The sequence below is a fragment of the Larimichthys crocea genome, chromosome XIV, assembly GCF_000972845.2.
Source record: "Larimichthys crocea isolate SSNF chromosome XIV, L_crocea_2.0, whole genome shotgun sequence".
Lineage (NCBI taxonomy): Eukaryota > Metazoa > Chordata > Actinopteri > Sciaenidae > Larimichthys > Larimichthys crocea.
This window is the reverse complement of record NC_040024.1, coordinates 8,766,920-8,794,292: the sequence shown is the minus strand read 5'-3', so window position 1 is coordinate 8,794,292 and position 27,373 is coordinate 8,766,920. Positions and strand designations below refer to the sequence as shown.

The window sequence follows — 27,373 nt, the reverse complement described above, 5'->3', positions numbered from 1 at the left end:
CCTTCACTTCTCGTCCTCCCTCCCTCCCTTCTTGTCTTTTCTCCTCTCCATCTTGCCCCGTCATTCCACCTCCTCCTCCTCCACCTCCTCCTCCTCCTCCACCCTCCTGTGGCTGCAAAGTCTGAACCACCATTAGGCTTCAGTCGGCAAGAGGCCATTAAGGAAAGTGTGTGAGACAAAGTTGATGAGTTATCTTCAGCGCCTGTGTGTAACATAGTGACACTCACTTTGGAAATGTGCTAATGATGAGGAGACAACAATATCTCTGGTGTGTGTGTGTGTGTGTGTGTGTGTGTGGTTGATAATGAAGAAATTTGCGCTCTCAATCAGTAGCAGCTGTGTGTGTGTGTGTGTGTGTGTGTGTGTTTGTGTTATCACTAATGAGCAAACACATTTGCTTGACAGGTGTGTGTTTGTCTGCTTTTGTGTGTGTGTGTGTGTGTGTGTGTAGAAGCGCTAATGTGCTAACGTGTGTTATCAATCAGTCGAAGGTGTGTGTGTGTGTGTGTGTCCATGGGCATGTAGTGTTTATCGCTTCCTTGTCTCTCTCTCTCCTCTCTCTCGTTGCCGCCGTCAGCTGCCTAATGGAGACTGACAACAGAGCGTGTTTGTTTCATGGATCTGAGCTCGTATCTTCTCTGGCAGGCCGTGATGATATTCACTACGCGTTAGCCAGAGCTACACAGTTTGTATAGTTTTTTAGTTATTTGCAGGAGTGGAATACAGTATTAATTATTATGTTTTTAATTAGTGTATAAACACCTGATTATAAGACAGTAGCCCAGAACAGAAAAAAAACAAACACTGATCTAGCCAATCTGTGCTGCGTTTGCAAGTCTGCAGCAAGTGGCAATCTCTGTGGCTGTGAAGTGAAGCAGTTCTTCTAACGTCCACTTGAGGCTGGCTCCAGAAGTGAGTCAGTCTCCATAAGTCCCCATGTTCAAATGTCACAACTTCACAGCAGAAATAAACATGTTTACAGCCTGGTAAGAGGTAAGAGGGATAGGGCTGTCTCGCTCCCTCGACACAACGGATAGGTACTGTTATGGAATTTTCTATCCTTAGGTTACATGAGGTCCCGTGTGGGCCTTGAGGTTCTCAGCAGTATTAGTTGTTTGGCTTTGGTTGAGAACAGGAGGTGCCAGTCTATCTCAACACTGTGGTGTCCAGGGTCGAAGAGACCTGTTGCTGCCTTCATAGAAATAATAGATAGTTTGTTGTTGACGTTCCAATCTGTGTCTCCAGACTAGAACATGCTGACAATAACACCTCCATGGGTAAAGACATTCTCTGTGACTAATTCTGGGCGTGTAGTATTTGTGGTGTTATCTTGGGGTTTAAAGTCGATCCACCAGGATGAGTTGGGCAGAATGTGAGACCGACTCAGGCACTTCTGATGAACTTTGAGAGTGTCTCTAATTCTCCTTGGCCAAGCGTCAATAAATAATCAGAGGCTCCTGAACACTTTCTTCCTTCCTGATCTCACCATTGACCTTTTACTTCAGCAATTTCTCCAGCACAGGTACATCCTCCTAAACCTTGACAAAGACATCTTGGACTTGAAAATAACATTACTTAAGTCGAATCAGGTGTTGAAGTCACAGCTACACCCTGCAAAAAAAGTATGTCCTTGACAACTGGACTGATTTTTACCACAAATGCAAACTCCTGACTCGATTGAGTGCATCACATTTTCTGGAAACTGAAACTGGAAATGAGTCGTTTATGAACCAAGAGTCAAAGTCAGACTTGTGAGATCCTGGTTTCACTGTCGGAACTATTATTAGAACAGGTCATGTCCAGTCTTTTAAAAATGATATTAGACATCACGATGCAGATGTGTGACGTAACAATCTTTTTAAATATGCGAGCCTTTTGTCTGCTATTTCCAACAACAAGGAGCCTATTTCTGTTGGCTGTGTTCCCTTTTGTTTCAGCGATTACATTATTCGATTGCAAAATGTCGAGCTGAAAACTCTCCCCCACATCTACACTTGACTTTTATTCAAAAATGTGGTGCAGACTGAAGGAAATCACCTGTTTTTTGACTTATTTTGAAAGACGGGATTAAAAATAGACACGTGACACATCTAGCAGGGACACTTTGAGAAGCGACAACGCTGCATGTTAGGAAGTCCGTTAAAAGGCCACAACGTTTCCTCTGACGCTCCGCTGCTGTCACAGTTTGTCCTGTCAGGGTTCAAACACTCGTTCATTCCCACTTTCCCTCATTTGTTTAGTTTTTTTATTCTTCTTTTCCTTGATCTGTTTTTACGCCTCGGTGCACCTCGTCTGGTTTTTTTTTTAACCCTTCTATCTCTTCATCGTTCTCTCTCTTTTTCTCTCTGTGGCCAAAAATAGACTCTCTTGTTTTTTTTGTCAGCTTCTCTTTCTTGAAACGTCTTTAACAGGAAACAAGAGACAGAAACCACAACACACACACACACACACACACTGGTTGCTTTTGCAATACTGCTGTCCTCAGAATTCTGACAAATTTAATGATTCAGTTTATCTTTTTTTGACGGCAGCTTGCAAAATCAGCTGCTTTCTTTTTTTTTTTCAAGCCTTTGTGTACGTGCACGTGTACGTTCATGTGTCCTGAAGAGCCTGAGTCAGCAGCTTGAAAAAAAAAACACATCTGTTGATGACACTTGATGTAAAGACGACTACACTGTTTGTGTCTGTGGCTTTGACACACTTAGAAATGTGTGTGTGTCTTTCTCACATCAGCTCTGTTCACTGCCACCAGTGCTTTTTCCCCGCAATTGCAGTAATTAGGATTATTACGACTGCCGCTCCTGTAGATGTGCGTCTGTCATTGTATAAAGGGGCGCAAAGGTGGCGTAGGTTCTTAAAGTTCCTGTTTTCGACTGCAGAGACCCGGGGCTCGATTGTGTCGCCTCTGAGGTGTTAGACAACAAAGCTGGCGCCTTGTTCCATTTATTTAAACGGGGGGTACTGTTATGGCTGTAGAGCCAGATTCAAGAATAGAAATGCAACTTGACATCTTGTTGCCAATCCCATGATCAGACTGGTCAAAGTCAGCCTGGAATGTCACGTAGCCAGCTTCTAAATCTGAGTTTATGCTGTAAAATAGTGACACGAAGAAGTTTAATTTGGTTTGTGTCCACTGGTTTGAGCAGTGGTTGAGTGACTTAGACAATGAGTGAGCGCCCGCAAGTTATTTCCCGGTTATGTTCAACACAAACAAACACTTGTTGTCTGAACAGAGCCTGCATGAACCTCCCACATCTTGGATAAGATGTCAGTATGCTTCAAATAAAGAGACCAATGGACCACTTCTGACTTTGGAAACAATTTGTCTCTTTCCAAAAAGCATTAATGCTGCTTCTTCTTTTCTTCTTCTTTTTCTCCGAATCAGGTTTTCAGAATTTTCTCTACATGGAAGCATGGTTAATGTTGCATGAACCTGGTCACTGTTGCGTGAAGAAGCAAAAGAAGGAAATTCAATTTCTACTACCAAACATGACTCGGGTTGTTATGACGCATTGAATATCAGTTACTTTCACGTTATTGCCTCTTTGTCTTTGTCCAACTGCGCCAATCATTTCTGTCCATTACCTGGTGGGAAGAGGGACAGAGCCAAGGCAGTTTGGGATGAAGCAGATATATGAGGTCTCAGATCAAGTCTGCAGTCAAATCTGGCAGGGGCAGTCAGGTTTAGTCAAGTTGGGTGTGAAAAAACAACAATCTACTGACAACTCCAGCATTGGACCGACAAATACAGTCAAAGAAACTGAGTTAATTTGATTTCCAAACTAGAAACTGCAGCCACGTCATGCCAGCGACATCTGAATGACTACTGTGTCTCGTCCCCGCTGGCGTTAACACGTTTGCATTTAGACAGTCGGGTGACGCCTTGTAAGTTCGTTTCATGCCTCAGCTCTGTCTGATGGTAAGAGGCGGCTGGTTGCGTGTCTCTGAGGTGTTTGTCCGAGTAAAATCAAGAATAAAGAAATACATTTCAACAACGGTCATAATGAAACCAGATCTTTTAACAGCATCACAGACATTTAAAGGTGAATTTCAGATCATTATTGTGTAATTCCCTCTGTTCATGTTGTTCCTCTGTTGTTGTCTCCACCTCTGCGCCGTGGTAGTTGGGTGTTTTCAGGCCTTTTGGCGGTGCGTTGTTAAAGTCAGACAAGTGTTTGATGTGTCTTCCCTCTGCGAGAAGACACCTTTTGCATGTCATGAACCTGTGTTGGCGTACATTTCACTTCCTGCCCAGTGTGTAGCGCAGGAGGGCTCCCCTTAGTGCTCTTTGTTCTTACGTAACCTCACTACTGCTAATGCTAAATCTGTCACTACTATTACTCTTATGGTTTCTGATGTCACCGTTATTCTGGCTGTGCATATCTGGAAAGAGTTTTTTAGTCTCAGTAAGTCTGATTTATGATTTTAAAAGACCTCAGCTGTGATCTGGCAGCTCATGAGGCCATTTGGTGCATGTGTGGCGTGCTACAATATGCAAATAATAAAGCTAATCTTACCTGCACCGTGACCACGCACTAAAAAAAAACAACCTTTGCCCCACCCGGACTCTTTTAATCACTTGTTGCAGCAGGCAACATGAAATTATAGACGCATGTTGTGTTTAGAGTCTTTTTAAAGCAGGATAAAGGAGTCGTGTTTATTTCGGGGGATTTGTTGGGGTCAGATGTTGTTGAAATTGCTGGAAAGGCAAAGAAGGTCACGGAGTTATTTGCAAATCTTACTGGAAACTGAGTAAAACCGAGAGAGAAGGGCGAGACGGAGAGCGAACAAGAGTGCACTGGCAGTAGGGTGACTGTACTGAAAGGATGTGGCTTCTATTCTAAAAACAACGCATTTTATTTTTACACAGCCGCTTGTGTGTGTGTGTGTCTGTGTGTGAGGTTTGTCATAACGAAAGCAACACAGATGGACAGATTTAACCATACGCGGACAGAAAACAGAGATAGTAAAGCATGGGTACGTCAACGGATGGACCGATAACTTTATTTTGCATTATAGGTTTTATTAAGTGAATCTACTGACGACTCCACAACCCTCTTTCTTCTCCTCATCACTCCTCCCATCCCTCCATCATGTCTCTCTCGTGTGTTTTTTTATACTCGGCTGTTTCACTCAGTGCCGTGGTGCATGACTCAGCTGTGCAAAGGCACAACAGTTTTATCAGAATTTCAATGGAAAAACAGGATCTGCGACCTTCTGAATTCTTCCTCGTCAACTGTTTTAATCATCTCCCACCAAAAATGGTGTTTGACGAAACAATCTCAACTCAAGATCCACTTACGGGCTTTAAACTGTATCTCATGGTTGCTTTTAGCAGATGGAGTCTCTCAGGACTTCTTTCTTGACCTAGGAAGTAGTAGTTTGGTGAAACGATATCAATTCAAGGTCTTCTTACTTGCTTTTCCTGGAGATTTAAACTGTATCACATGGTCTTCAACAATAAAGTTCTCTTGGATGCCTCTTAGGACTTCATTCTTGAACTACTAAATAGTAGTATGGCAAAACAAAACCAATTTAAGGTCTTCTTACTAGCCTTTTCTAGAGCTTTAAACTGTATGACCTCGATGTAATCGGTGGAGTTCTCTTGGTCATATTTTTGGACTTCTTTGGATTCTTGAGCTAGGAACTCGTAGTTTGGCAAAACAATACCAATTCAAGGTGTTCTTACTAGCTTTTTCTGGAGCTTTGAACTATCACATGGTCATCATGAGTGAAGTTTTCTAGTTTGTCTGATTTGAACTCTATCAGATGGTCTTCATGAGTGTAGTTGTCTTGGTCATCTTTTAGGGCAACATTCTTGACCTAGGTAGTAGTAGTTTGACGAAACTATACCAATATAAGGTCTTCTTATTCTTACTTACTTCTTATGGTTAAAAGGCCAAAGACTTGACCTTGAGTTGAACTTCTAACTACTATTTTAAGGGTGAGTAGACCTTGAAGTTTAAATGTTGGAGAACAGATCAAGAGTTGCTGCAAAGTCGAAGCATTCCACATGCAACGGTAACACAGGTTGCAGTGTTCTGTTTCAGGTGCAGCTGGTTAGCTTGATGCTAATCTAATCTAAAAACAAACTAATTCAAATGAGTATGTTTCCAGTCCTTACACGTCTATCTTAAGCATACCGGGTTGCATACAAATAAAATGTTGTTTTCGTTCTCTTGCAAATTTAGCTACTGTATTACGCGTTCAGGAAAAAGACCAACTTTGTCTCAGAAAGAAAGGTAACGTGGTGACACAAAGAGAAGTTTGTCAAGTTTTATTGTATTGCTCACTTCTGCTTTTTCTCCATCTTCATCCTGCACGCATTGGCCAAAATATTGCCCATCATTCCTCTCCAGGTCTGTAGTTTATAGCTCAGACAGGACTGAAGAAAAGTGTTCGATGTGCCTGTACCTCTGAGTGCAGAGACCTTGTGTTATAAATCTGCGTCGGCGTGGGCCTCACTCGTGTTTACACTCTTCCAGTAAGTCAACAGTGCGAGTGAAGAGAAATGTTTATCCAGAAGGGTAAGGGAGGTGAAGAAGGTAAAAGTCTGTGGATCAAAAATGAAATATTTTAATATTTTCTATTAGCTAATTTGTGATCTTGGGTTTTCCATCAGTGCTTAGGAAGACAGCAAACCATACATTGAAGCTAAAACGACGGTTGATTGATGGAAGATGAGTCAATTTTCCACTTGTTTTGTTTGATACCAACTTAAAAACCTGTGGGTGGTGGACTACAAATTGATTGAGAGCTTAGAGAAGTGACTTCATGGTAATAAGACCTATAAGAGGTATTTTAGTCGATTCCTTAACCTAAGTTTCTAAGATAGTTAAGTCATGATCAGAAGTAAAGATACAACTACTGATTATTTTGATTATTGATTAGGTAATGCTCAAAATCTCTGGCTCTGGCCGTCGCCATCACCTGTAATGGCACCTACCTGTCAGTCAAAGCGTCCACACTCTTAATTCTGCATAACTTTAAGCCTTAATATAATTTGAACAGGTGACTTCTTTTACTTTTCGAGATGGGGTTGAATCTGGGGCAACTGGACTTGGGTGTAGAACTACCCAAGTCTAGTTGTTGGTCGAAGAAAGATGACCTGGACGACTGAGAACCTTCACTCACTTCCCTGTGTTTTCACTTTACAAGCTGACAAGATATTGGCCGAGGATACTGAACTCTCAGCTCTTCCTGCGTGCATTTGGCTGCCTGACTTCCTGCTGGCGTCCCTCCCCAACACCTTCAATTTCATTTAAGCAAATATACAGCTCATCTCAATTAGTCTCTTGTGCCGAGTCCCACTTTTGGGACTCAAGCTGATGAGTCTGGCAGATTTTTAACACTGCATTCTGTTGATACACCCCATCGCATTTAGTCTAATTGCTGACGCTGATTTTAAAGTGTCCTTTAAAGTTTTAACCTCAGCCGGCAGAGCTTTTTTTTTTCTTTCTTTTAAACATTTTTCACGGCGCACTTGGCTTAGTCGGCCTTGCGGAGGCTTCTCGGGGGCCAAGGACACAACTGGCACAATAAGACGAGGACAAGACGATTTATAATCATATTAGGAAGAAGCGCCTACCCAGCCCTAAGTCACACCAACGCCAATTTCTCTCCATTTCCATCTCTACCTCGCTCCCTGACTCTGCTTTTTGTCTCTTGCTGCCTCTGCGTCTGCCACTCTCTCTTTCCTTAGTCATCGAGCCTAAAGCTGAGCCAGACAGTGAATCATATTATAGAGTTCAAGGTATTGGCAAGTTATCAGAAAGACAACAATTCCCCCCCCTGGTTTCCCTCCCTTGTTCTTATTTCTTAGCTTCTCAGTCTGGATAATGAAGAGCCAAATTAAAGTATTGGCCTCGTATATGCACGTGCATGCACACACGTTTACACTAAGGCGTTTTACCAGGAAAGAAACTGATGTTTGCAAAAGAGAAAGCCACATCCTTTTGAAAGGCAGCACAGGGGCCGAGGGAGCTCAGTGCTTTCTAAACAAAGAGCTGATCGAATATCACTGTAAACAATGAGAGAAAGAAGAAGGGGTGGACAGGCAGAAGAAAAAAGGAAAGATGGAGAGCAAAGTAGTAGTAGGAGAAGGAGGAGGGTGGAGATTGGGGAGGAAGTGTGTTTATTGGGTGTAATGGAGGCGAGGTAGTGGCCGTTAAGTCCAGGTTCCTTTGTATTTAAAGTAGGTCTGTGTGTTTGTATGTGTGTGTGCTGCTATTTCATTTTCAACACCATAACAAAGAAGTGTCCTACATACCTTTTATATGCATGCGTGTTACTGGAAGAGCATTGTGGTTAAGACTGCAGCTTGGTAATCCAGCCTGTACGTGGCTTCCTGAGCATGTTCGCCATGTATGCGTATGCAAATAAGTGTGCAAACATGTAAATGCCAACATGATTTATCACGTGTGTATGGTGTATAAATAGCAGCATAACAAAAAGTACAGGGCAAATCATTTTCACATTAATCGTCATAGAGCGCATTCGTATAATCGCTGTAAACAAACAAAGACATTATCATTTGTAGTGTATGTAGCGTGTTTATTCTTTAAAATGTCACACAATAGACCCAAAGATGTTTAATTTATGAAGTAAAACAAATATTTTATTTCCAGTGAATACCAGTTTATCAAATTGTTTGTGGCAGTACATTCCCCTGACTTCCTCTTACTTCATTGTTTGTGGCAGTACATTCCCCTGACTTCCTCTTACTTCTTACTTCCCGATTCGTGTCATAAAGCAATTTGGCAGATTTCACATGGTAAAAAAGGTAACTAACTAAACAAAACAGAGGTATCTGTATTGTTTAAATCAAGTACAAATCAACAAATACTTTCAAGGTCGTTCAAGCGAGATTAATCCATTTCCTTGTTCCTCTGGGCTAACGGGAAGAAAGGGTCTAACGAAAAGTTGCTATCGAGCGTCGATAGATGGCATCATGCATTATGTAAAGTGTATAATAAGTGTTGTGGAGTGGAGCTTGACCCAAACTACTAATCGTCCCTGGTGCTTTGATTTCTCTCGATAATCCCCCAACTTTACATGTACGTAATACTGAATCACTTTAAAACCACTTGAGCGTTGACTAATTCCCCCAACTTTAAATATTTTACTTCCAAATCTGGAACCAGTGAATTTCTGGCATTTTTTCATTCAGAAATGACTTAAACTGGTGCTTCCTTATCGAATTGTAAATTAATGTCTGAAGCCGTTTCCGCTTACCCACCTTCTGCTTTGTGTCATAAAGCAAATTTTACCCAACAATAGAAAAAGCTACCTAACTAAACAAAAAAGTGGGCTGTATTTTATTTTGAAATACTTGATGATTATATGTCACTGCAGATGTAAAAAAAATAAAAATAAACAAAAAGTGAGTTCATATGGGAATAATCAATTTTCATGTTCTTAGGGGCTAACAGAACAGAAGGGGCTAACGGAACAGAAGGGGCTAACGCAACGAAAGGGGCTAACGCAACAAAAGGGGCTAACGCAACGTAAGGGGCTAATGCAACGTAAGGGGCTAACGCAATAAAAGGGGGCTAACGGAACGAAAGGGGCTAACGCAATAAAATGGGGCTAACGCAATGAAAGGGGCTAACGCAATGAAAGGGGCTAACGCAATGAAAGGGGCTAACGGAATGAAAGGGGCTAACGGAACGAAAGGGACTAACGCAATAAAAGGGACTAACGCAATAAAGGGGGCTAACGCAATAAAGGGGGCTAACGCAATAAAAGGGGCTAACGGAACGAAAGGGGCTAACGCAATAAAAGGGGGCTAACGGAACGAAGGGGGCTAACGCAATGAAGGGGGCTAATGGAACGAAAGTTGCATTTTGGCTGATCTGTGATGAACTATTACAGAGTGGGTGCTTAACCCGTACTACTAATACTGGTGCTTTGATTTCTCTTGTTATAATCGGTCTACTTTACGGAAGTGTAACATTGAACCGCTTGATCGCTGAGCATGTTGCGTATAGGTGACCCCTCATGTTGAATTTTTGCAGCTATACATCAAACTAAATCAACTGAATTGAGGCCAGAAGAGGCCTCCAGTCTTGTCAATGTTAATCCCATTAGATTACAGTAATTACAAACTAAATTTGACAATGATTTATTGATGTTAAAATGTTAGATATGCTCATGTACTTGCAGATTTCACCCTCCAACAAACTGCGCACTTCATCCCAGTGAGATTTGATAGATTACAGTAAAGCAAGTGTTACATTGTGCAAGTGTGTGTGTGCAACGTGGCTGCAGATGAATGCATGCAACACGATAAGATCATGCGTGCGTGTGTTTGTGTGCAGCGGTGTGTTGTTGTCGTCGGTGAAGCGCAGGATTCCCTACAGTCTGACGGAGGAATCAGAGACCTGCAGATGGAGCGCCGAGAGTCTTCTGCTTCTGTAAAAAAAAAAGAAGCCACACAGAAGTTTGTCATGCTTTCTGCACCGCTACTAACCACTCAGCGAACTCCTTTGTAGAAAGTCTATTTTTGTCGTCCCGTGTCTATGTTTGAGAGACTGAGCTTATTCTAGAAACTGTTACTGTATATGGTAAATCCCCAACCGTCGTCTCTCTTTGTTTATGCATCAAGTTCCTTTTCTTTCTACTGCTTCTGTTTTATCATTTTCTTTCTGTTCCTGTTTTTGTCTTTATTCACTTGTGTTTTTGCTTTCTCTTTCTTTTTTGCATGCTTCTGTCGCTCTATCTTTCACTCTTTTTTTAGTCTCTTTTGTACTTTTTTTAGTCTAGCTTTCACTCTTTTTTTGGTCTCTTTCTGTATTTTTTTACCGTCTATCTTTCACTCTTTTTTAGTCTCTTTCGTACTTTATTTACTGTCTATCTTTCACTCTTTTTTTGGTCTCTTTTGTACTTTTTTTAAAGTCTATTTTTAACTCTTTGGTCTCTTTCATACTTTTTTTACTGTCTAGCTTTCACTCTTTTTTTGGTCTCTTTCTGTATTTTTTTTACCATCTATCTTTCATTCTTTTTTAGTCTCTTTTGTACTTTATTTACTGTCTATCTTTCACTCTTTTTTAATCTCTTTTGTACTTTATTTACTGTCTATCTTTCACTCTTTTTTTGGTCTCGTACTTTTTTTAGTCTATTTTTCACTCTTTGGTCTCTTTCACACTTTTTTTACCGTCTATCTTTCACTCTGTTTTTAGTCTCTTTTGTACTTTTTAACCGTCTATCTTTCACTCTTTTTTTGGTCTCTTTCGTACTTTTTTATCATCTTTCTTTCACTCTTTTTTTGCCCATCTTCATCCTTCTTTCTCTCTGCTGGTCATTGCAGAAGCCTGTCAGTGTGAGTGTACAGACATGCTGTGTAGCAATCTGTTGCCTGTCAGATTAACACACACACATACACACACACACAAACTCACTTTCACGTGAACGCATGCTTCGTATGTATCCACACCTGTTATGCAAGCGACAGAGGGGAAGAGATCATGTTGTCATGCCAAGACAAACTTCAACACACCTCTCTCTCCATCTGTTCTTTTAGTTTTCCGTTTCGTCTTCCCGCATTCTCTAAACCTTTTTTTTTTCGATCAAGGCGGTGATAGCAGCGTTTGTCATTGACAAGAAAACAAGAGTGGTAATTTGATAGGGTAAAATCTAAAAATATTACATTCAATTCATACATTCATTGCGTTTTGTTGTAGGTTCAGTGTTTCAGCTAAATACAAAAATTTTGTAAATCTTGATTTTAAGTAGCTGTTTCAGACGTGAAGTCTATAAAAGACCAAAAAGATCTATTTTAAAATATCTAAAATGATTATTTTTTTAAACTTTCTGGGTTGATATTTTCGTCATTCTTGGCTTCTTGCTTGGTCACCCTCTCTTTTTCACTTCATAGCTTCCTCCATCAATGTCCTCTTCGGACAATTCACCTCTGTTATTAAGTCCATAGAAGCTGCTGAGCTCGGTTACATTACCCACTTGTCTGGCTCCGGTTCTGGCACGACACTGGCTACAGTCCCTGTAAAAATCCCCCCTTCATAAGCTTGAAATTGATATGGGTTGATCAATCGTATACGCTATAGTAAGAACTATTTACGTGGCAATATCTTTAATAAAAGTTACTGTATTTCTTGTCTATTATAAAACAGATATTGACACTTTTCATTCATACCGGATACGTCATATCACTCAAGCGTATTGCAACAGATACAATAAAACAGACATAGAATTCACATTTGAATGCAATGAAAGTTTAATTTTAAACATGATTTTACATATGTTAAGTATGGCAGGCAGCGATAGTCGTGTCGCTTCCTTCTGCGGTTAGAGAACATGTTTCTGATTTACATGAGGCGACCATGAAAAGCTGATACGACGCAGGCACTCGTACATATAAAAACACACACACACATATTGTAGTAGTGAGAAGGCGCACACATACTTTTTTAACGGTCATGTTGAATTACGAGAGGCCTTTTTCAAAAAGATGACCACAGACACTGTTGATTTCTTCCTTTTATGAAAATAGTCCAAACCAGAAGAAATTCTCCCGTGGCCACAGAAATTCAGACGCACACACACACACACACACACAAAAGCTTGTCTCCATTTTTAGAGCCTCCTCTGGGATATGGAGTCTATATTTAGAAGGTTATTTTGTTAAACAAATACAGCATCAGCGTGTTGGAAGACTGTCAAAACATGCTGGCCATGTGTTTCCGTCAGAGTGCGTGTGTGTGTGTGTTTAGATTTATCTTCTTCTGGACGCTACATGTAAAAGTTATTTTAACTTTCTGCATTTTATATAAACAACAAAACCTGACGGTAAGAGTTGGAAAAGGTGGAGGAGGAGGAGCAGAAGGGAAAACGAAAAGGAGAAGAGGGGATAGAGAGGAGTTTGGTTTCATTAGTGCAGGAGATTGGAGAGAAACCCTCTTAAAACCCAGAGGCTACACACAAACACACACTTTTGCATAAGTACACATGTATTTTGCAATACTCCGCTTGTGCAAGCCCCCCGGTTTTACCAGCATGGTCGAAGTTCAGCGTTTCATAATTGTTCTATCTGGTTGGCATGTATGATGAAGCAATAGAAGAGGAACATACACTCCCTAGCTTACAAATAACATGGTAAAGGTTTATCAGTGTCAAGATAGTGGAAGAAATTTACAATTTGAATTGCGGTTGTTGGTACAGTTCTTTGTTTGCTGTCTCATTGGGCGTTTCAGTTGCGTTAGCCTATACCAAAAGAGGATTAACAATCCTTCGGTAACTCCGAAGTATTTCCATGTTGTGTTTTTAACTGGCTTTCTAACGCTACGGTCCAGCGATAAACCAACATTCAGAATCCAGTAAGGCTCTGTTAGATAGACATTGTCTTATCAGGAGTGTGATGAATGGTTGCGTTAGCTTGCCACTCTCCCGTAACTACTCTTTTTTTACGTGACTTTTTATCTAGCTTTCTAACGTTACCCACCGATAAACCCACATTTAGAAATCAACTGCTCTTATTCAGTTGTTGTTGGAGTGCGTGAATCCCGCAATTTAGGTCGTAGCCGCACTTAAACTGGTATAGGTCTCGTTTTCTATTTTTGCACCTCTTAAATAGAACATGTAGGGTGGATGATTTGGAGTTATTTCTAGACTTGACTCAATAAGTAATGTAGCAAAAGTAATAGTAATGGTAGTTCATGTTAAACTTGAGTTAAGTTGTGACATTTCTTTTTATTTAAACCAGAATATTTTAACATTTTTAAGCCATGTTACTCCTCTTTTTGCACTCACAATTATCCTGGATTATTAAATAAATCAGTTTAAACTTTTTCAACTCCTCTTCCGATTCAAAACATTATGGTTCAGACATTATCACTGTGTCCAGAACTGATAAAATCCCAAACAAAAGTTTGTAAAAGTCCAAAAGAGCAGCGTCACACCTGCAGTACAAAGCTCAGATCGCTGATAGCGCCTTTTTAATCTTCTAGGTCAAGCCGTTTAGACCATCAGACTGTGCAGGATGAATTTTACTGGGCAAATCACTGCAGTGAAAAAGCAGATTATTGCGGTCTAGACACGCGGAGGTCCGCTTCATCCATCACATTACAAAACCCGTCGATAATGGAGACAGGAGAGGGGTGGAGAACAGGGTCACCTTAACTCAGTTTGTCTCCATGTTTAATCTTTTGACAAATAGTCCACCGTTCTCAAGCCAGACACACTTAAAGTATGTCTGACTCTGTAATATTACACTGATGAAGGTGTATAAGTGACCAGTTCTGTAAACACCTTATCTAAACTTTATTTGTGAGATATCAGATGTGATTTTAAAGTTGTGTTGACCAATGGTAAATTCTGACCTCACGGTGGCACCATAGGAATGTATATATTCCTCAAACATTCTGTAAAAGGCCTCTGTAAAGTTAGATGACGCGTGAGCACGGTGTGTATAAATTAATTTGAAATCGAGGGGCAATCAAGTGTGACTAGCTTGGCATCTGTTTTGAATCCCTTTAGTTCCTTTGGCTCTCTCCATGTGGGAAAAACAACAATTGTTTACCCAAGTTTTATTCCTGTCTCTAATTAATTATTTTTTTTACCTTGCTTTGCCCCCTCTCTCTTCTTCTGTGTGTGAGCTGTTGTTGGTTAAGCATAAACAGGCAATTTAGTTTTGTTGCACAGGTGGTTGTTTATCCAAAATTTCATTATGAAACTCTCTTACAAAGTAAGATTATATTTGGTCACAACCCAAGTAGTCGAATATGGTTTATTTGTGGTGCCTTCACTGACTCCTTTTGAGTGACAAGTTAATTTTACAACATTATTTAAACAGCTTTAACTTTTATACAAAGTTTGTCCATCTAAAGTGTTGAATCCAGGATGCAGGATGCATGTGAAAATGTCCAACTTAACAGCAGAAATAAGAGACGGATAAATTAAAGGAAAGACAATAGCCTAGTTTACTGATGGAGCAACAGTGCATGCATTTTAGAAACACTGGCTTTGACCACATTTTAAGCCGTTGGTGGCTCTAGATGAAAGGTCAGGAGAGCACTCAAGTCGCTATGATTCTTTCTGTGGAGATCATAAATGTGTTTGTACCACATCTTAGGACCGTTTCAGCCGTCTTTATCGGGGTATTTCACTCTGAAGTGATCCTTTATATATAGCGTTGAACCTCTCTAGTGCCACATTACAAGCATATTACAGTTAGATGCATCTTTCCAACTCTGATGGATGAACAAATGGCAGCCTCGTACTCTGTAAAAGAAGACGATGATGAAGCAAAGGAATGGACACAGGAAGTTTATGGCAGTAAAAGAAAGAGGAATGAGTATCGACAGAGGTTTGAAGGAATGACTTCAGAAGGGGCGGACAGTATATAGATGCAAAAGATGAATCGAAATCGATCGAGGACAGTAGGCGGTAAGAAAAGAGGGTTAAAAGAAAGGGAGGAGAAGAGAGCTGGAGGACGAAAAAAGGAAAAAATTACAGTGAAAGAAAAGAGGAGGAGGAGGAAGAGGAGGTAACAAACGGGGGAGTAAACAGACAGCCTGGATAGACGAGGAACGGCCGAATGGACGAGATGGGAGAGTGTTATTGATCGGAGGCAAAGAATGAGAGTTAATGGGGGTGGGAGGGAGAGACGAGAAGAAAAAGAAAGAGGTAGACGGATTGCAATGGAGAGAGAAAATTCAGTCAGTAACGGAGTCGAAAATCAGTTTATCATCTTTACCTCCCTCTTATCTTTACACCTTTGTCCTACAGACTGTGATAACCTACCTTTTTTACACCGCGTACCACCTCAGAAAATACTGGACTCTCGAAGTACCACCATTGTGAACGCGTTTCAACTCGTGGTCTAAATGTAGACTTTAAACAGCCTGAGAGTAGAATATGGAAGATTAGCATCTAAAACTGGTTAAAGGTTAAATATGGAGGCCTCTTGAGTAAGAGGTGAAACGTCTTCATGGATCTACGACCAAGTCCAGTTGAAAGATGACCTGGAGAACCTTCAGAGTCTAAAACTTGGTTCATATCCTGAAAACTGTTGGAGCAACTACACTGACAGTTACTCTTTTACAACAACAATGGGTTATTATCGGTTGTGGTTGGACTGAAATATATTGCATAAATCACACACACACACACACATTGGCACACATTTGTGTAAAAGCTATCCGATTTCCAGACTGCTGAAAAAAAAAAAAAACGTTGACGTTCGTGTAACTTGAGGAAGAATAATTGAGACATAAAATCGAACTATAACCACGTAAACTGAGCCCTCGCTGAGACGGTGACGCTGCTGAAGGCTACAGTTTGTTGACCCAGTAAGTTGACACTGTACTTCACCGAAGCCTTGTATTCACAGCAGGTGTCGACATACAGTAGCAACATGACGGCCTTTTATATCAGTTTTCATCGGTTATGATTCATGGAAAATTTTCGAGCGAGGTTGTATCGGCTGAAGTTGAAGGTTGGATTATGTCTGGATTTTTCCCATTTGCCTTCAGAGGAATGAACACACACAAAGCATGCTCTACTTAAACAATCAATTAATTTACATTGTATATTTATTGACTGTAAATGAAACGAGAGAACATTAAAACACGAGAAATTATTCATCTTAGTCGTGTGTTGTCCTGTAATAGTAATTCGGTTTATCCATTAAAAGGTACTCCAAACTATCCATTATCCTCATTCTGTGTACAAGTGCGTGTATTCATGCATATATAAATATACCTGCGTACTAATGTGTACTAATGGTATGATCCACTTCATGTCGGCCTCTTTATCCCGACGCTCTTACTTCTGAACAGGATCACTCCCAATTTAGATATAAAATTAGAAATATTGGAATAACTAAGAAGTTATGATAACCAACTTTTATGAATTTTGGCTCCGATAAGTAAAGTAAAAGTGAAGTAAACAACAGTTTTTGCAGATATTTTTAACTTCTAGTGAGCTTGTTTAAAAAGTAATCAACTTTCTCTGCAGCAGAAATTAAACTCTATCACCACAAATAACAATCAAACCTGTATCAAATCTCCAAGATGAATTTTTATCTCGAGCGAGGCCAAGCAGCGTCCTGTTTTAGCTGCAGTGACAGGAGAGCTCATATGATTCATGTAGCTTGACTTGATTCGGAGTGACTTGACCCCGGTCTGCAGTCACAGAGCCAGTCCACAGGCTCTGAGCGCTTTTATCACATTTAGTATAACACTGAGTATTTTGGAGCTGCACAAACACTTGAGCCTGAAGCTTTTTTCTTCTTTGTGCTCAAACCTGTCAGTTCTCACAGCCTGTGTTTATGTCATCGACCCACCTACCAGTTCACAGCTGCAGGCACTTTTGTTTTTAGACAATGCAGTTAAAGCACACGTAAGAACACAATGTTGCAAATAAAAGAGTATAGATCTGCTGGACTGTATCGCATCAGGTGTGGTTGTCATGTCATATTTTTACGACATACCAGTCTTTGAGAAAAATCACTATAAAACAGCTTATGTTGACTTCTGATGGCGTCGTATTTATGTGTCGGGTTTCGTCCAAATACAGCAAATATTAACCAAAAGAAAATGCAAATTTATGCATGTTTTTATCGCAAGTGTTCATTGAGATAAACAGTCGGTGGTGCTAATGTTTCAGGCATGTGCCATTGTCGAAGAAGAAGGTGCAACACAATGATGTAAGAAAATATTGCCAGTCACACTTTAACCGTTTGGTTCCTGTAAGGAAGTGAGAAAGTTTCCTTCCTCATTGCTTCACACAGTTTTTTTTTTTTACATCTGCCAACATTTTTAATTTTTTCAGTTTTAGTCACAGGATTTGTGGGTCTGTTTCCTTCTGCACTTGCGTTTACATTTTCTTTTGATGATTATAAAAACGCCAACTTTTACGCCTCCCCCAAGTGAAAAATCTATTTGCAATATCTCGGTTGTTTTTTTTCCAAAAAAAGAGGAAAATTTATTCCATTTTTTTCCATTAAAATTGAGGCTTTACTTTGAGATATTACAACAAATTTAAATATCCAAACAAACTAAATCTTTTTCACATCCTCATCACGAAAATTCTCTATTTATTGCAGTTTACATTTTACATTTTTTTTACAATTACAAATGCACAGATAATATATCAAAAATATGTAACCCTTCACCCTCAACCTTACTCTTCGATCTCAGGCCAGTTCTGGCAATGCTAGTAAGTGAACTTTAAGTTTAAATGTGCGATTCCCAATTTAAGAATGAACCTCCAGGCACAAATGTGTCACATTCTTCAAAAAAGGACAATTATGGTAATGTAGGGTAGTAAAGGTGTTAAAGAGTTGTTTGAATGGAATTAAAACTTTCTTTGGTGGGTTGTAGCCCTAAATACAGGCTTCTCCTATTAATAACAGTGTCATGACCTCAAGAGATGAGATGACTATCTTTAACCATACCAGCAGGTTGAGATAAGGACACCTCATCAAGAGCTAACTGTGTCAGAAGTCTGGTAATGAGTGTAAAATACTGTCAGAAATAAATGGCCTTTCAAAGGTCGGTTTGAAACAGAACATTACTAAAGACCGTCTTGTACTCAGCTGAGACTGATGAAGCAATGCATGGTGAAATGCTCTATGTGTAACATGAAAAGAGGTTGTTTGGGGTGAGCAACATACAGTTTACTGCAGTCTTAAAGTTCTTTTCTTTGCCACTTACATTCTGTTTGTGAGGTTTTATCAAAATGCACATTGATTCACCCTGAAGTGTGGGACAACGCTGTTTTAAGGGGGTGAACAGTAAACTTTCTACAATACAATATGTTTTTAAATGCAATCTAAACTTTATTTTCAAAACTTCTCAGAGAGAGGATGATATGAATAAAGTTTGTGAGGTGGTTGTGTGGTTAATACTTGTGTGGTTGTGGGATGTTATCACAGTTGGTCTTTGAAAACTAATTGTGCACCTACTGGTCAACTTTGTCATACTAGTCGAGAAAAGAAAATCTGTTTGTGGTGCCTCAGAACCATTTTTGTTCCTGGCGCTGATTTATCGGACTGATGTTGTTTTAGTCTGAATCCGAAAAAAAAGATCTTTAGATGCTTTTAGGTTATGGGACCCAAGTTTAAAAATAGTCTTGACTTGTCTTGGATAAACTGTTACATGGAAAAGCAAGAAAAAAAAACTCGAAGATATTTTTATCGAAGACACACAAAGGAACCGCTCAACAACTCCCACCCTCAACCCTGGTACGGTAAAAAACAAGGTAAATGGAACAATTGCATGAGTTCATCTTCGTTTAAATCTGAAAAGCAAAATAAAATACAATCAAATGCTGTGTGAGGTCCCAAAATAGTCAGAAGAAGTGGACAAAAAAAGAGCCCCATATCTTTTTATACTTCTCTGGATTCCCCCTCACACTGAATAAGATTTTTTTCAGGTGCGCTGTAGGATGTTAATTAATTCAACCATTGTCTCTGCGATGGAAGAAAACTCTGATTTCCGATTCTGCAAAATACATTTTTTACCAGCTGTACCCGCAAGTTTATGAAATATTTTTTAGTAAAGCTTGCATCTAAAATTTGTATAATCTGGGGCAACTCTGACGGCAACAACGAGCACTAACGGACCAGGTTTTCCACCAGTCAGTCAGAACTTAAGAAGGTTCTTGGATCAGAGTCCAGTTGCCCCAGATTGAACCCTTCTTGAATAAAGATGACCCGTACCTTCACGGAAAACTCCAGCACGCCGCAGATAGAGTTGTGTAGCAACATTAAAACTTGCACCCTGAGTAGTCATAAAACTGCTCATACGCAGCAGTTTAGTCGGGTTTGTGTAATAAATATAATTGTCAGCAGTGTTTGCAGGAGCGCAGCAGAATTCAGTTTACTGCAGCAATTATGTTGTGAACGAGACTGTAGGGGAATGAATTGATACGGCGGGAAAAAGCCCCCACAAGGTTGCCGTAGAAATTGCTCAACTCCCGTGACGATGACACAACCGACAGGTGGAGGGGCAGGTTTTGTTTGTGCTGTCTGGAGGAGAGATTACATAAAGCGACATCAAAACAGGAATATCGTCGTCAATGAAATGTATTTAAATTCATGTACATGTACATTAGGTCCTCGGATGTGTTGCAGGCACACACGGTCCTCACACGTACACGCTGACAGACGCACACACACACACAGCTGTAGACAGATTAAACGTGTGATCGTCACAAACAAACACAACACACCCGTAGTTCATCTCCTCCTCCATCTGTACTCCCCCTTTTTCAGCTGCACCTGCATTACATCACACGCTCTCTCTCCTCCTTCACCCTCCACTCTTTTCCTCTCCTCTTGTCTCCTTCCTCTCCTTTCCCTTCATCTCTTTTCCTCGCTCTCTCCTTTCCTTTCGTCTCTCTTCTCTCCTTGTTTCCTTCCTTCCCTTCCCTTTAAACATGCTTGTGTCTCCTTCATTGTCATATTTCATCCTCTCCTTCCTTTCCTCTACTTTTTGTTCTCCTCTAACTGCTCTCCTTCCATCTCACCTCTTCTCGTTTCCCTTCTCTCCGTCTCTCATTTTTCCTCTTCTCTCTCTCATTTATTGTCATGTTTCCTCTCCCCTTGCCTACTTCCTCTCCTTTCCTTTCTCCTTTCCTTTTTCCTTTCATTCCTACCTTCCTCTGTCCTTTTCTCCTCTTTCTTCTTCCTCTTCTCTTCCCTCTCCTTTCCTCTTTTCTTTTCTCCTCTACTCCTTTCCTTTCCTCTCTTCTCCCACGTCCCCTCCTTTCTTCTCTGCTCCCTTCCTTTCCTTGCTCTCCTTTCTTTTCCTCCTTTCCTTCTATCTCTCTTCTCCTCTCCTTCCTTTCCTTCCTTCTTTTTCTTTCCCTTCCTTCCATCCCTACTCTCCTCTCCCATCTTTTCTCTCCTCATCCTTGCTTTCCTTTAATCCCTCTCCTTTATCTTCCTCCCCTGCTCTCTTCTCTCCTCTTTTCTTCTCCACTCTCCTTTCCTCTTTTCTTTTCTCCTCTACTCCTTTCCTCTCTTCTCCCACGTCCCCTCATCCCGTCCTTTCTTCTCTGCTCCCTTCCTTTCCTTGCTCTCCTTTCTTTTCCTCCTTTCCTTCTGTCTCTCCTCTTGCCTCCATCCTTTCCTTCCTTCTTTTTCTTTCCCTTCCTTTCATTCCTACCTTCCTCTGTCCTTTTCTCCTTTTTCTTCTTCCTCTTCTCTTTTCTCTTCTTTCCTCTTTTCTTTTCTCCTCTACTCCCTTCCTTTCCTTGTTCTCCTTTCTTTTCCTATTTTCCTTCTGTCTCTCCTTTTGCCTGCATCCTTTCCTTCCTTCTTTTTCTTTCCCTTCCTTCCATCCCTACTCTCCTCTCCCATCTTTCCTCTCCTCATCCTCGCTTTCCTTTAATCCCTCTCCTTTATCTTCCTCTCCTGCTCTCTCCTCTCCTCTTTTCTTCTCCACTATCCTTTCCTCTTCTTTCCTCTTTTCTTTTCTCCTCTACTCCTTTCCTCTCTTCTCCCACTTTCCCTCCTCCCCTCCTTTCTTCTCTGCTCCCTTCCTTCCCTTGTTCTCCTTTCTTTTCCTCCTTTCCTTCTGTCTCTCCTCTCCCATCTTTCCTCTCCTCATCTTCGTTTTCCTTTAATCCCTCTCCTTTATCTTCCTCCCCTGCTCTCTCCTCTCCTCTTTTCTTCTTCACTCTCCTTTCCTCTTCTTTCCTTTCCCTTTCTCTCCTTTCCCTTCATCTCTTCCTCTCCTCTCTGCCTTGGTCCACCCTTTTTTTTTTTAACACCTCACCCTCTCTCCTCCGTTTCAAACATATCAAAGCTTTATTCAAACGTTTGCTCACGTCGCTCACACTGAGGAACTCGTCCACCTCTTTCTGTCTGTCTGAGACTTATCTGTTCCTTCAACTGTGTGTGTGTGTGTGTGTGTGTGTGTGTGTGTGTGTGAGAGGATTATGCCGCATCAGAGCCAGATTTGGTCCGTATGCTCGGAGGCAGTCACCACCTCCCCGCCCCCCACCAGCAGCAGCAGATTATGTGTCCTTCACTGCACAAACCTCACGGGCAGGAGGCAAAAAAAACTGGATGATATTTCCCCAAAAACAAACACACACACACACACACACACACACACACAACATGAAACCTGTAGGAGTGTGTGTGTTTGTTTGTGTGTGTGTGTGTCCATCTAAAGTAGAACAGAGCGCGTTTCGATTCATTCTGGCTGTTGTTTTATTCACATATCACCGGTGCGTATGTGTCTATTAATAAACGCATAGAGGTACATAAGACAGGATGTGGTCGCCATGGTGCAAGGTCCTCCCACGCCTTGTTCTGACTCGGTGTGTGTGTGTGTGTGTACGAGTGTGTGTGTGTGTGTGTGTGGTCAGACGGCGTGTTTATGCACGACAGATGATGCAAGTCGTTTCCCATTTGAAATGAGCCGTCTCGTTTCTTTTCTTTGCACAGTTTGAAAGAATTTCCTGCGAAATAAATAAAAGTTGTCAAGGACGACACACATGTACACGACAAAGCTCGGTTTACTTGTCGATTAACGAGGAGAACATGTCCAGGTGAAAAGGAGTGATACATTTGTATTTGTTGGATTATTATTTGTGTGTGTGTGTGTGTGTGTCCTTACGTCTCCAAAGCTTGAAGGTTGATCCGAAAGTCAGGCTGTTACCATGGCAACCCCGCATGCCTTTGCATTACCAAGTTTAAAATGTCAGGAAACGAGAAAATAAAAAACGTATAAAACAGAAAATATGTGTTTTAATTAATTAACGACACAGAGGTCAGCTGTTTTTAAACGATACTACCTGTGTGTGTGTGTGTTTGTTTGTTTCGGCTACCTCCGACAAACCAGACGGGTGGGGTCTGCAGGTGGCATCCACTCAAACACGTTCACGGATGTCTTGTGAGTTAAACTCGACCCGAAGAAGAAGTGTTAAAAATCATTTTTAAGTGCGGAGATGGATTCGTACGTCCACGGGGGGGAAACCCAGAGAGCGTTTCTATTTATAAACCAACACACACACACACACACAGCTGCGAGGCTGTGAAGAGTTAAACCCATGCCAAATGTGACAGATACAGATGACTGCACCACTCTTTCATTCCCTTTCTGTCTTCATTCATGTTTCTCTCTAATTTCTCCTTCCCGAGCTCTCGTTTAATTTCTGCCTTGCCGCTTCACTCCCCCGTGCGCCACACGACCACCATCACCATCACCATCACCTCGCCTTGTTGCCTTCCTCTCCGTCCTGCCACCCCCCTCTGCATCTCTTTCTCAGTCTGCCATCTGCTGGAGAAAACAATCAACTGCAGCTCATTTCTTTAAAAAAAAAAAAAAGGAATCACAGATGGTGACATTGGGCGAGCTTCATTTGGCATTCCGACGGCGTCCGTCCGTCCAGGGACGGCGTGGCCTCGTGATTACAGAAACACGGTCGTGTTTTGAAAGGTCAAACGGAGGTTTCGGCGTCCGCGACAGCCAGTGTACATCTGTTTTAATTAGCTCTGGCAAAAGACACACCTGAAAGTGTCGGCGTGTTTGCTGTGTTGTTTCCAGTAACTCATGAATAAACAGCTGCTGCCCATTATTGAAGAAAAACTCTTCAAATTCAGCCTTAAAGAGAATTCAATGTATTTATTTAACCAGGAAAGATTAAAAACCTTTTTCGAGGGAGTCCTGGCCAAGACGGGCAGCAGCTCAGACTCAGAACAGAACAAACAGACAGTATAAATCTAAATAAAATGTAATAAAGATGCGACACAAGCCATGAATTAAACACATATTGGGTAAAGCATCCTCCAGGTCTTCCAATATGGATTTAAAAGCATTTAAAGAAATTTAATTTAAAACAGTTTTAAAACACTTTCAAATAGCATTCATTGATTTTGATAAATTCACTGTACAAAATGTTTGAAACGAGTTATTGTAGTGGCAACTATTCATTAAAAAAAGGCAGATTACAGGCCCCAGAGTCACGTAAATTAAATTTTCTAATGTTTATTAACAAACTTAAATCGGCATAACGTGACGAACTGAACTAGACGAAACTAAGACGATGTGATATGAGACTAAACGAAATGAATTGAGATAATAATTGTCTAACTCCTTAATTGAAGTTAGGGTGATCCAGAAAACTTTTATAAACCAAAATTATGTTACAGGTTAAAGGTAAACGATCTCAGTTTGTAACCTCTACAGTGTCATGTGATACAGTTCCCATCATAAAAGAGGAAGTTGCTATAGCTGCCATTTCCTATAACTCATGAATAAACAACTCAACAATATCTAAAAGAGCTTTGGTTTCAAGTAAGATGAGTTTTAATGAGCTGAATCTATGTTTCTTATGTTTCTGTGAAACATCATCCGTTTTTAAGATTCGTGAAATCAAACCAAAACAACACAACAGAGCTGTTTTACAGTACGATGAGATAAGATTTAAAACCATGTGAAGTTATCGCATAGACAGATCGGTTTGATCCAAAAATAAACCGTAAACTTAATCCTGTTCACGTTCTTCAACAGTTTTCCTGCAACGTATTTTTCTTTGCCTTCTTTGATGACATTGCAGAGCAGGTTCGACTTTATGGCAGAACCATAAAAGGTTAAATTGCTGTGTTACTTCCATTGAAACAATCAAGTCTATTGTTTAAATCACAAGTACAAGTATTTTAGTACAGGGACAACCGTCCCCACAGTAGCATAATCTCATTTATAGCCGGTATGCTTGGACCGAGAGATAGAGGTGAGGGGTTTTCAGTTGGTTTCAATCCGAAACTTCACCACTAGATGCCGCTAGACCTTTAAAGATTAGTATTTTGAGTCATTTTTTAAAGAAAATTGTCTAATTACAGCTTCTCAAACATGAATATTTTCTGGTTTCTTTAAGCGTCTTTGATAGTAAACTATATATCTTTAAGTTGTAGACAAAACAAGACATTTAAGGACGTTACTTCAGACTTTGATTAATATTTTTCACCATTTTTTGACCACAACTCAATTGATTAATTGAAAATTGATGAGTTATGGTCCCGAATCTGATTTTTGAGGTCAATATTGATGGTGACTGATATATCTGTATATGGAAATTAGTTTTTCAAACAATTGGGACTGTGATTTATACTGACCAGGACTTTTTATAGCTGAAAACCTTGCAGTGTTCTCATGGTGACAAACTAATGTAACAAAGAAAGTTGTTCAACGTGCTTAGGCCAAGCGGCAACCTCCATGTCTGGGAAATGAAGCGAATGCGAAAGTGCTAAAAACTGCAGTTCCTCTAACGTCCACTTGAGGCTGGCTCCAGAAGTGAGTCAGTCTCCATAAGTCCCCATGTCCAAATGTCCAACTTCACAGCAGAAATAAACATGTTTACAGCCTGGTACAAAAAACAGTTTTGGTCTCTGTAGCTAATTTCCCCGTTCATGACAACTGTACTGAGGGTGAATTTATATACAACTCACCTGTTCACGTTATATTAAGGCTTAAAGTTATGCAGGATTACAATCATGTCATTACATGTTACATTACTTTAAACATTAGAGGTGTGTATCTTCATTGGAAATATTAAAATCTTAAGCATGTCTCTACCTGTCTTTCTGCTCTGTCTTGTCCTTGATCCTCTTAGGCACAAAAATGTAATAAAATAGATTTGTTTCCCAACAGTATTTCACTCAGAGTTCACTCGTTAGCTCTCGTTGCAACAGAAAAACTATTAAAAATCCCAGTGGCGCCTAATTATGGTCTCAAAAACAGCTTTACGCGTGTGCCCCTTAACATATTCAGCTTTGTGTGGTGCAAACCGGCTCACAAACAGTGTAAATTAATAACCTTGTAATGAGAGCGGTAGGTGCACTAATGAAGCAGCATGGATTGAGGGTGGCCTTCGTGTTTTCTTTTTATTTTTTTTGCTATCAGGGGAAATACTGCAACACAAATGGACTTGACAGAGATAACATGCCTGTAATCAGAGTCATTTCACATCAATAATTCTTGCTACATGACTCATTAAAGTCGCTAATGAAGCCCTTTGACCTGATTCTGGAATTGATTTAACCGCTAGTGATTTGGATGAGAGAGAAGGATGCCGGGTGGAGGTGGTGGTGGTGGTGGTTTTGGAAAGGAGAAGCGAGAAGAAGTAGAAGACGAAAAAAAACTTGAGGGGGAGAGACAGAAGGACGGAGAGAGAGAGAGACGTTGACGGAAAAAGAGAGAGAGTTGGTGTCAGTGAGTGAGTCTGCAGGGAACAGCATGTTTCTGCTCATTAAAGAAACGAATGATATGCCGACTGGCAGAAAACATACACACAAGTACACACACAAAAACACACACTCGCTGTAATTTGACTTGGCAGATGAGGTAGTGATCTGACACTGTAGGCAGCACACACACACAGTACTACCTTTTAAAAACAGTGGATTCTGAGCATGATTTAAAGTTTCTTTTTATACCGTGTACCTCCTCAGGAAATATTCGTCTCTCATGTATACAGCAGCTAGACAGTTCAGCAGGAGGCGGGTTTATTCATAATAAGTGTTTTAATCATGGACATATGCACGCTACATGCTACTTTAAATTACATTCCTGCAATCTCATAGTTCAACTATTTTAATTCAAAACAAAGTATTAAGGTAGTTTCTAAATCAATTAATTTAATTAAAGGTCCAGTGTGTAAGATTTTTGAGTATTTATTGGCATCAATCGAATAAAATATTCATTAGTTTGTTTTTATTAGTGTGTAATCACCTGAAAATAAGAATTATGTTTTCATGTGACTTTATTTACAGTCCACCATTTCGAACCACTTTGTTTCTACAGTAGCTCAGAGGGGACAACGTTTCACGGCCACTTTAGTTTCTCCTTCATGCTTTAACCGAGAGGGAGAGGTGAGGGGTTTTCAGTTGGTTTCAGTCTGAAACCTCACCACCAGATGCCGCTATAGCCTATTCTACACACTGCACATTTTTAAGGATAATAAAAATGTATTTGTCTAACCAGGAAAAGATTAAAAACCTTGTTTTTTTTAAAGGAAGTCCTGGCCAAGATGGGCCAGGTCAATTAAAACTGATAGAAAACAAATGGACAGTATTACAACACAAAACAATGTAGAAAAACTACAAAAGTGCGGCGCAGGCCATGAATTCAGCTTTTTTTTTGGGTACAGTAGCCTTGAACAGACAAACCAAACCCTGATCTAGATAGAGTTTTGTGAGGCGAGTATTAATTTTGTTACAATATGCAACTTGACCACTAGGTGGCTGAGATATATTTTTGTATTTCAGGGTTTTCCCCTCGTGCCACCCAAAGAAGCTTGTGGACCTCAAGTGGTGCTGGAACCTGTGATTTAAAGCATGTCCAATTTAAAAATGTCCCCAGTTGGTTTTCCAGTGCCCTGTTGGTGAATGTGTAACGACAAT

General features: G+C 40.5%; 1 protein-coding gene across 1 annotated transcript in view; it reads left to right on the top strand.

The window, feature by feature from the left end:
• The window catches only part of si:dkey-172j4.3 (diacylglycerol kinase delta), a 73,969-nt gene that overhangs the window by 10,905 nt on the left and 35,691 nt on the right, over positions 1-27,373 (top strand). The window lies entirely within an intron of this gene.